The sequence below is a fragment of the Zootoca vivipara genome, chromosome 10, assembly GCF_965207765.1.
Source record: "Zootoca vivipara chromosome 10, rZooViv2.hap1.1, whole genome shotgun sequence".
Classification (NCBI taxonomy): Eukaryota; Metazoa; Chordata; class Lepidosauria; order Squamata; family Lacertidae; genus Zootoca; species Zootoca vivipara.
The window spans coordinates 2,026,040-2,037,081 of record NC_142593.1 but is presented as its reverse complement, the minus strand read 5'-3'; positions in this window follow the sequence as shown (position 1 = coordinate 2,037,081).

The window sequence follows — 11,042 nt, the reverse complement described above, 5'->3', positions numbered from 1 at the left end:
TCTGGAACCCCAGCAAGGTGAAAGTGTGGGGTACTGCCTATCTGAAGTTGACCAAAGGGTAACGGCGGGGGTAGCCGAGTTTTTGGTAGCAGTCCTCCAAGGAGCAGGTCAACAGAGAAAACCCCAGATTCTACACACACACACACACACACACACACACACACACACATATATATATATATATATATATATATATATATATATATATATATACATACAATCAGTCTATGTCGCCAACTGCTGCCTTTTATATATATATTTCAAGGCTCTTGTTTGTGATTTTCTCTTTTATGGTTTTATTTGTAAAATGCCTAATAAAGGTTTGATAAGTAAGTATTTAAAAAAATTGGGGTAGAAACTTTGAGACTAAGGGATGATTCTATTATTCCTTCTATGATTCTATGATTCCTTCCTTTGCTTCAGTGACACCTAGTGTCCTAAATAATTTCTACACAACAGACATTAACATAAAAAGATAAAGGTAAAGGACATAGGTGGGTGTTAATTGCATACAAAAACTTCATTTGTTGACGTATTAGAGGTATATCCTGCCCAAATGTTAAAATCCTGGTCTCCTCAGCTACTTAATAAGTCACCAACCAGGCTTAATTACAATTGCGTTACATGCAGTCCTTTCAATATATGGGGTTTCTTCCTCTGGTGAACTGTTTCTGCACTTGAAGTATATGACACTTGGGACAGTTTTAAAGGTCTCGGTTTTTTCAATCTGTGGTCAACATAGTCGTCCATTACTCTGTCTCAGACCATAGCTAGATGCATTCATTGTCTGCATTTCTGTTATTTTTATTCTCTTGAAAACTAATGTTTAAGGCAAGAGTAACCAATGTAATGTCCTCCATTTGTTGTCCTCCAGTTGTTATTGCTTAGCTGCAATAAACTTTGAAACTTGAATATCTGGATGTGTCCATGCAAGAAGTTATATATAGGTAAAAGTATTAGACTGATAAAACTACACATAAATGAACACTGTTCCCAAATCCATAATAAAATACTAGAGGCCCCACTGGTGGAACATTACATACAACAGAAACACCAGGAAGATGATTTTGTATTTTTTTATTATCTGGAAACCGAAAGTAGACCCATTTAATTGGAGAGATATCAATAGACTGTTGTTACAACAGGAAGCCCGGTACATCCATTTGTTTAAGACCATGACCCTCCCGCAATGGGTCTGCATGGATATCAGAATTACACATCATTTCTTTAAGACTTTCAGATCAACTGCAGCTGTCCTTTGAATTTTAGAACTCTGTCCCTTTAAGAAGCTCTCAGGATGCTAGCCCACCTCCCTACGTGCTTATAAAAGACAACAAGCTCTTTTGCAAATTCAAATGCAAAAAAATACCCTAAGATACACATTGTTCTACACACACTTAGGTGAGGAATTGTATTCTTGAATGCGTTGAAATGTTATCTAAATGTTGATTTAATTTAATGCATGTAACCATGATTAATATTGACTATTTTCAGTTGCAATCTCTGAAAAACATAGAAAACAATAGAACATTTATACGATTTACACGACCCTTTAAAGATTAGGTAAGGAACCACATATTTAAATGGAGTGTAACAATTTATAAAATTATAATTATTTAATATTTTGATTTATATAACTGACATAAAATGTATGCATTATTTGATACTTCCAGCTGATGAAGATTTCTACATCGAAACAGAACTGACATAACTGATTGGTCTCTCATCAATATTGGCTGCAGACATCAACTTGATAATGTACTTATAAACCTTTTCCTTCCTCAAGATTATCATTTGCAATAATGTTATGAATCTCTGTGAAGTTGAGTTTGCAATTTTTGTTTGAGTTTGTAATCTCTGTTAGAATATCATAGAATCATAGAGTTGGAAGAGACCACAAGGGCCATCCAGTCCAACCCCCTGCCAAGCAGGAAACACCATCAAAGCATTCTTGACATATGGCTGTCAAGCCTCTGCTTAAAGACCTCCAAAGAAGGAGACTCCACCACGCTCCTTGGTAGCAAATTCCATTGTTGAACAGCTCTTACTGTCAGGAAGTTCTTCCTAATGTTTAGGTGGAATCTTCTTTCTTGTAGCTTGAATCCATTGCTCCGTGTCTGCTTCTCTGGAGTAGCAGAAAACAACCTTTCTACCTCCTCTATATAACATCTTTTTATATATTTGAACATGGCTATCATATCACCCCTTAAACATCTCTTCTCCAGGCTAAACATACCCAGCTCCCTAAGCCGTTCCTCATAAGGCATTGTTTCCAGGCCTTTAACCATTTTGGTTGCCCTCCTGTGGACACGTTCCAGCTTGTCAGTATCCTTCTTGAACTGTGGTGCCCAGAACTGGACACAGTACTCCAGGTGACGTCTGACCAGAGCAGAATACAGTGGTACTATTACTTCCCTTGATCTAGATGCTATACTCCTATTGATGCAGCCCAGAATTGCATTGGCTTTTTTAGCTGCTGCATCACACTGTTGACTCATGTCAAGTTTGTGGTCTACCAAGATTCCTAGATCCTTTTCACATGTACTGCTGCTCTCAAGCCAGGTGTCACCCATCCTGTATTTGTGCCTTTCACTTTTTTTGCCCAAGTGTAGTACATCAAATGAGGCCAAAGAAATGGAAGTAGAGACTGGAAACAGTCCTACTGTCCATAACAGTCCACCAACCACAGAAATTTCTCAGGAACAAGGAACATCTAAGGAAGAAAATCAAGAAAGGGAGGAAATTTTAACTCCCTGCACCTTAAAAAAGAATCCCCAGGAACCTGCTATGGACAAAACTGGCAGCGACATCTATCGACCGCCTCCTCCTTTGGCTGATTATGAATTTGCATACAAATACCTTCCTGAGAATTAGGCTAGATGGTAAGGGGCTAGTCTCTAATCCGGTTGCCACCACTAGAGGGGTAAGACAGGGCTGCTTGCTTGCCCCTGCCCTGTTTAATTTCTATATTAACTCACTAGTGGCTCATATGACCAATGCTGCTTTAAACCTGCCAAAATTAGCAGGTAGAGCCTTGAATGTCCTCCTGTATGCGGATGATGCCGCCCTCTTAGCTACCTCCCCCATCGGGTTAAGGAGGATGCTTCGAGCTCTTCATGAATACGAGACCCAACACGAGCTCCATCTCAATTATGCCAAGACCAAAATAATGGTCTTTGCTGCCCGACCAAAGCCTAATTTGTGGTCGAATAATGGTATTCCCTTAGAGCAGGTTTGTTGTTGTTGTTGTTGTTTAGTCGTTTAGTCGTGTCCGACTCTTCGTGACCCCATGGACCATAGCATGCCAGGCACTCCTGTCTTGCACTGCCTCCCGCAGTTTGGTCAAACTCATGTTCGTAGCTTCGAGAACACTGTCCAACCATCTTGTCCTCTGACGTCCCCTTCTCCTAGTGCCCTCAATCTTTCCCAACATCAGGGTCTTTTCCAAGGATTCTTCTCTTCTCATGAGGTGGCCAAAGTATTGGAGCCTCAGCTTCATGATCTGTCCTTCCAGGGAGCACTCAGGGCTGATTTCCTTAAGAATGGATAGGTTTGATCTTCTTGCAGTCCATGGGACTCTCAAGAGTCTCCTCCAGCACCACAATTCAAAAGCATCTATTCTTCGGCGATCAGCCTTCTTTATGGTCCAGCTCTCACTTCCATACATCACTACTGGGAAAACCATAGCTTTAACTATACGGACCTTTGTCGGCAAGGTGATGTCTCTGCTTTTTAAGATGCTGTCTAGGTTTGTCATTGCTTTTCTCCCAAGAAGCAGGCGTCTTTTAATTTCGTGACTGCTGTCACCATCTGCAGTGATCAAGGAGCCCAAGAAGGTGAAATCTCTCACTGCCTCCAACAGGTTAGTTGTTTCAAATACCTGGGTCAGATAGCTCAATCAAACAGGTCCTTCTTGGCACACAGAGAATACATAGCCATACATAGCCACAAATGCTTCTAAAGCAGCTGTTGGTTAGATCCCTGTATTCCAAGAAACAGGCACAAACAGTGGAAGTTGCCTTGCGACTCTTTAAAATGAAAGTTCTCCCACTACTTCTGGTGGGCATTGCCTTGGGTTCACGTAGGGACTTTGTAAGATTGGAATCTATCCAATCACAATTCCTCAGGGCCATTCTCAGGATCCCCCCTTCTGTTGCGGGTGCGATCATGAGATTGGAAACCAGTTGCCAAGCCTTTAGGTATATGGCCCTGAAAGCGAAATTATGGCTATGGCTCAAATTATGTTTCAGACCGCTGGATTTGGCCCCCCTGATTCTGAGTGATAATTTTAAATCTCCATGGGAAAGGGAACTGGTAGAGGAAGTGCAAAAGTGCAGTCTGTCCTCCCTTCATATTGAGTCCATGACATACAGCCGCGCTAAAGCGGTGATTGCTCAGAGATTGGGGGATATCGCCAGACAGGTGGACATAGCCCGCGTGAAATCTGGGATGTTTTTAGGGGAGCAGGTGTACCCGTTACCTGGCGGATATCCACTACGTGAAATACCGCAGACTACTTACTGTGGCTAGACTGAATGTTCTTGATTCGGCGGTTTTGAGGGGAAGATTTGGAGGAGTCCCATACGTTCAGAGAATGTGCCATTGTGCCTTGGGTGAGGTAGAATCCACAGAACACATTTTACTGAGTTGTCCCTTTTATAATGATTTAAGGCAATATCTTATAACCCCATATTTATCTCAGTTTAGTTCCCGACTAAGAGAATGGCAGGCAGCATATTTGCTAAACAAGCCCACTGGGAAAATAACCTTCTTGGTGCCTAAACTCCTCTTCCTGACGCTCAAGTGTCGGAAACGTATAATCGAATGCCTTGATGTGGGTTACCTGTAGGAGGTTCATACTTCATTTATGTATCCCTCTGATGCCTTCAGTTTTATATTTGTATTGAGAAATATTTTTTTCTTTCTGACTATTGGTCGAATAAAGTATTAGAATCATAGAATCATAAAAGGATGTCATATAGAGGAGGGTGAAAGGTTGTTTTCTGCTGCTCCAGAGAAGCGGACACGGAGCAATGGATTCAAACTACAAGAAGATTCCACCTAAACATTAGGAAGAACTTCCTGACAGTAAGAGCTGTTCGACAGTGGAATTTGCTACCAAGGAGTGTGGTGGATTCTCCTTCTTTGGAGGTCTTTAAGCAGAGGCTTGACAGGCATATGTCAAGAATGCTTTGATGGTGTTTCCTGCTTGGCAGGGGGTTGGACTGGATGACCCTTGTGGTATCTTCCAACTCTATGATTCTATGAAATAGATTGCATCCCTCTATTATTACATTCCAATCATGAGACTCATCCCACCAGGTTTCAGTGATGCCTATTATGTCGTATTCAGTTTGCTGTACCAAGAGTTCAAGTTCATCTTGTTTATTTCCCAGGCTCTGTGCATTAATATACAGACATTGAAGACCATTGATCATTCCCATCTCCCATGTCTCTAATTTAAGGATTTTTTCCTTCCACCACTTGGTCTGCATGTTGTTTGCTCCATTTGGTCCTTCACATTTGGATGATCATCTTCAGCACTTGATAGACTCCTACCTTCAGGACCACTGTCTCCCTCCTCCACGTAAGTCAGTTTAAAGCCCTCCTGATGAGGTTTTTGAGATTCATGGCAAAAACATTCCTCCCAACCCTTGTGAGGTGCAGCCCATCACTTGCCAGAAGTCCATCTTCAAGAAACTGCAGACCGTATCTAAGAATCCAAACCATTCCTGTTTGCACCACTTGCAAAGTTCACTTCTCCTGTTTCCCCCTCTCTCCCTGGGCCACGTCGTTCAACTGGGAGGACAGATGAGATGACAATTTGTGTGCATTTAATTGCTTCAACTTCCTGCCCAGAGCCTCATAATCACTTTTGATCTTCTGAAGGCTATGGCTTGCAGTGGTCCCACATGGACCAAAAGGAAGGGGTATTTGTCCGTGGGTTTTATGATTCCTTACAGCCGTTCTGTTACATCTTTGATCCTGGCCCCGGGGAGACAGCACATCTCTCGAGACATCTTGTCAGGCCCACAGATCACTGCTTCTGTACCCCTCAGTAGGGAATTCCCTATCACCACTACACGCCTCCTCATAGGCTTGGTTGGGATTCTTCATACTGGTTGGTCATGGTTAACCAACCAGTATTTACTGATGTTTTTACTGCAGCATTTACAGATTTCATTATAATCTTTAGTATGTTGCCAAAGATGTACCTTGGTGTACTTTATGAAAGTGTGCATTATAAATACTTAAATAAATAAAAAATAAGCACAATGCAGCAAACAACTTTAAAAAAAGATGGATGACATGATTTAAATAAGCCGCATATGGAACAACTCCACATGGTTATTTTTTAAATGGGTATTCACAAGGCTGTTTGAAGATTTGATTTGGGGCTATGCCAAAGAAATGGTGCAAGACTCTGCAGCCATTATTTTGGTAATGTTTCTAGATAGATAATATTTTTTATTTAGGTATCCGTTAAGTTTATGGCAGATATAGATAAAGGGTGTAACAGAAAAGTCACATTGTAGGAAGAACTAAATGTCGTCTTTCCTCCACTCCCAATTCCTGTTTTGTCGTTTTAGGCATGCCATCTGCTTGCTATGCTTTGCCAGCTGTACTAATAGGCTTAGTCACTATTACAGCAAAAAACCCGCACTTTAATTCTCAGAGACTGGCAGTTCTATGATGTGTTTTCCTACCATGGCAGGATTTCCTCTCACCTTTGGGTGTAATGGGCTGCATCATTAGCAATCTTTTCCAACAATATTACTGCACATGGTGGAAAGGATGCTTGTCATATGTATATTACTCTCTTGAGTAAAAAAACTGGTTGCGTATGACAGTCAGGATTCTAGTTTCCAAGTTCCATGTCAACATTTCCAAGCAGGTGTAGTTAGTTTTTGATATGCTAGTACCTGCACTGATGTAGCGACTGCAGGAAGGTAGGCAAAGCCTGCTGCAGCCCACGTCAGGAGGATCCCAGGGGAGAATTTCTTTAAATAATTGTAAAATTTGTTCTTCAGTGTCAGAGTCCAAATGTCCACTTCCTATTTGACCACAGTCCAAGCTATAAAGTGCTGAGCTGTTGTTTATCCTGGAAATGGTTTTAAAAGTCTTTGAACAAATTGTTCCACATTGAAGAAAACTTTCATTTGCTTTTTATCCATAAAAAATATCATCACCATTTTTATCAATTGCCTTCTATACAATCTCAATTAAAAACAGCAAAAAAATTAAAACACAAAAGCAGATATATACATTTAAAGCAAAACTAAGACCAAACAAAATAGACACTTGAGGCAAAGACCTATTTAGCCAGCTGGGAAAGCCTGCTGAAACAAAAATGTCTTCAGTGATTTTCAGAAAGTAAAAATTAGTGGGGTTGGAAGAGCTGGGGAAAATTCATTTTTTTCATGTTTGATGCTCTTAAATTGAATGGGGTGGGATTTGAAGGTTTATGGTTGTTTTTGTGGGGGGACTAGACGGCCTTTGGGGGTCCCTTCCAACTCTATAATTCTATGGTTTTATTATATCGGGGGGAGGTTAATCCTGATGTATATTTTGCTCTAGATGGCTTAGTTTGGTCAGATTCGGGTATACACTTCCTGAGTTAATGCTAAATACTAATCTGCCAGAGGGCCATGAACATGTGTCCTGAGCTTTTTAGACTCATCTGCCCATATACTACCTGAAACTGAAGTGGCATATTGGTTGTCAGGTGTGAAATATATTGGCATTATTTTCAACTCTCTTGCCTCACTGGATAGTGGGGACCTTTTATATCTGAACAGAAATGCCATTCCACAGGACAAGGACAGCTACACTAGAAGCCCTGGTTAATGTTGCTTCTGAGATCTTTGAAACTTGCAGGATAAACTCTCCTGCAGACTAGTACACATACATGCTGTTATTTCCACCGTTTCAAATACTGGAATTAGCTATTTTATATTTTAATGTACATTCTGCACCATAAATGAGTAACATGTTCTGAGGCAGAACCGGTCCTAAAGACAATTATGTTTCCTTAAGGGAGGTGGCTGTAAAACTCTCCTTGGAACCACAAGATTATGGCTAGAGGCTTGCTCTTATTGTTCTTTTTCCTGGGCATGTTGCCCAAGTGGTTGCCATGCAACTCCAAGCCTCCTGGATTAGTTTCCTCCCCACCCTCCCTCTCCCTGGACTCCTTTCAATGAGGCTTTAGGCCAAATTTTGGCACAGAAACTGTTTTGCTCAGCCTGGGAAGGTAAGGGGAGTTTAAACCTGGTACTTCTCCCTCTTATCAGCTTATAATACCTGCAATCAAGTTATCTTTCTAGACCAAGGATAAGGAATCTGCAGCCCTCCAGACATTTTTGTACTACTGGTCTCATCATCCCTGTCTATTAGTCTTGCTGGTTGAGGCTAGTGGGAGTTGGAGTCGCATCATCATCTGTTCCAGATTGACAGGTTGTGCTGGGATAGAGGGCACTTTATTATGGTGGTTCTGAGACAACCATTTCCAGAATGTGCAGCTGAGGGTCTACAGCAGGGGTAGGCACCCTAAGGCCCGTGGGCCGGATGCGGCCCAATCACCTTCTCAATCCGGCCCACGGACGGTCTGGGAATCAGTGTGTTTTTACATGAGTAGAATGTGTCCTTTTATTTAAAATGCATCTCTGGGTTATTTGTGGGCCATAGGAATTTGTTCATACTTTTTTTTTTTTACAAAATATAGTCTGGCCCCCCACATGGTCTGAGAGATGGTGGACCGGCCCATGGCTGAAAAAGTTTGCTGACCCCTAGACTACAGGTTCACTCCATGGATCCAACATGGGGCCCAACTTGCCTGCATGCTTTTTAGCTTCGGATAGGTGATACATGGCCCTCACGGTCAGGGCAACAATCGTTGACCCACTGTATCCTATATAAATGTTTAGATCAGTAATTTCATTCTTAACATCTTCCTGATCCAAGTAAAAGGCATAACAACAGAAGGTCAAATTTGTGCTGTTGCAGTATTGGTTGGAACAATCCTGTCACACCAACACCCCTGCAGTTTTGTATTTCGGTCACTGTATTTCTGTATTATGGAAACAATATTAATTCTCTAACTGTACACATACAAAAGCACACCTTCCAAGTAAATTAAGAAGTCTGGATATTTTAATTCAAACTGTCAAAAGAGAAATAAAAGCAATTACAGAAACTTATCACTAGGTGATGCTCTCACTTATTTACACAAGCTGTCAATAAACTGATAAGAGGCAATGTCTAGATAAGTCAGTAATTATTTCAGGTAACCAAAAATGTTTTTTTTTAAATAACCTGCTTTAAAAGGAAAGCTGGATTTAACATGCTTAAAGCCTATACTTAATTTCTGAAGTAGAATGACTGTCTATCAAACATTGTATTAAAGAACAGTATTAAAGGCTGCTCTTCTACACAAGAGAAAATGCTATTAGTAATAAAATACAGTACATAAAAATGCTTGACCTATGATGTTTTCAAAAAGGGGAAAAGAGAGGACCCAAACAATTACCGTCCAGTCAGCCTGACATCAATACCAGGAAAGATTCTAGAGCAGATCATTAAGCAAACAGTCTGTGAACACCTAGGAAGGAACGCTGTGATCACTGAAAGTCAACATGGGTTTCTGAAAAATAAGTCATGTCAGACTAATCTGATCTCATTTTTTGACAGAATTACAAGCCTGGTAGATGAAGGGAACGCTGTGGATATAGCCTATCTTGATTTCAGCAAGGCCTTTGACAAGGTGCCCCATGATATTCTTGTAAAGAAGCTGGTAAAATGTGGGCTAGACAATGCTACCATTCAGTGGATTTGTAACTGGCTGACTGACCGAAGCCAAAGGGTGCTCATCAATGGCTCCTCCTCATCCTGGAGAGTAGTGACTAGTGGGGTGCCACAGGGTTCTGTCTTGGGCCCAGTCTTATTCAACATCTTTATCAATGACTTGGATGATGGGCTTGAGGGCATCCTGAGCAAGTTTGCAGACGACACCAAATTGGGAGGGGTGGCTAATACCCCAGAGGACAGGATCACACTTCAAAATGACCTTAACAGATTAGAGAACTGGGCCAAAGCAAACAAGATGAATTTTAACAGGGAGAAATGTAAAGTACTACACTTGGGCAAAAAAAAATGAAAGGCAAATACAGGATGGGTGACACCTGGCTTGAGAGCAGCAGTACATGTGAAAAGGATCTAGGAGTCTTGGTAGACCACAAACTTGACATGAGTCAACAGTGTGATGCAGCAGCTAAAAAAGCCAATGCAATTCTGGGCTGCATCAATAGGAGTATAGCATCTAGATCAAGGAGTGTTCTACAGCCTTCGCACCAGAGAACTATCCATCTTCCTCTTCACTCACTGAGATCAGTAAGACAGGTAGGAAAACGAGACAGGCAGGGAGGTCAGCAGGAAGTCGGGTCTATTTCTTTCAGGCCGTTTGTAAGATTCCCAGAAGCCTATTTTTGTCATTGTTGGAAGGATGCTGCTGCACGAGCCTAATGTTTGGTTCAATCCAGCGGAGTTATGGTTACATTCTTATAGCAGGGCAGAGAAAGGGTTGCTAATGACAAAGATATACAAAGGTGGAACAATGATTCAGACAAGGCCTTGTTGATTTAGTGAGAACAGAGAAGAGAGCTGAAGGAGCAGAGTGAAGTCACTTGACTTACCAACAGTTTTTGAAATTCCCCAGGCGCCAGACATGTTTTGCTCCTGGTGCAGGTCCAATTGCGACTACGTGGAGACTTCTGGGTGTCAAGTTGGCAACCGACATCTCCATTGAGTGAGCCAACTCATGGGCAGCAAAAGACACCCGCCTTGTGCCTCTACACTGCCACACGAATCATGCACCCTTTGCTGGGCATCTGAGTCCTCCATCATCAAGGTAAGTAAGTGGAGGGCTGAGTATATTTGACTCTGCAGCAGCCTTTCCACAGACCACTCAAATGGAGCTCATAGACCACCGTTTAAAAAACTCTGCCTTAGTCCATTGTCAATACCATTTCCCTTCCTACTGTGTGCAT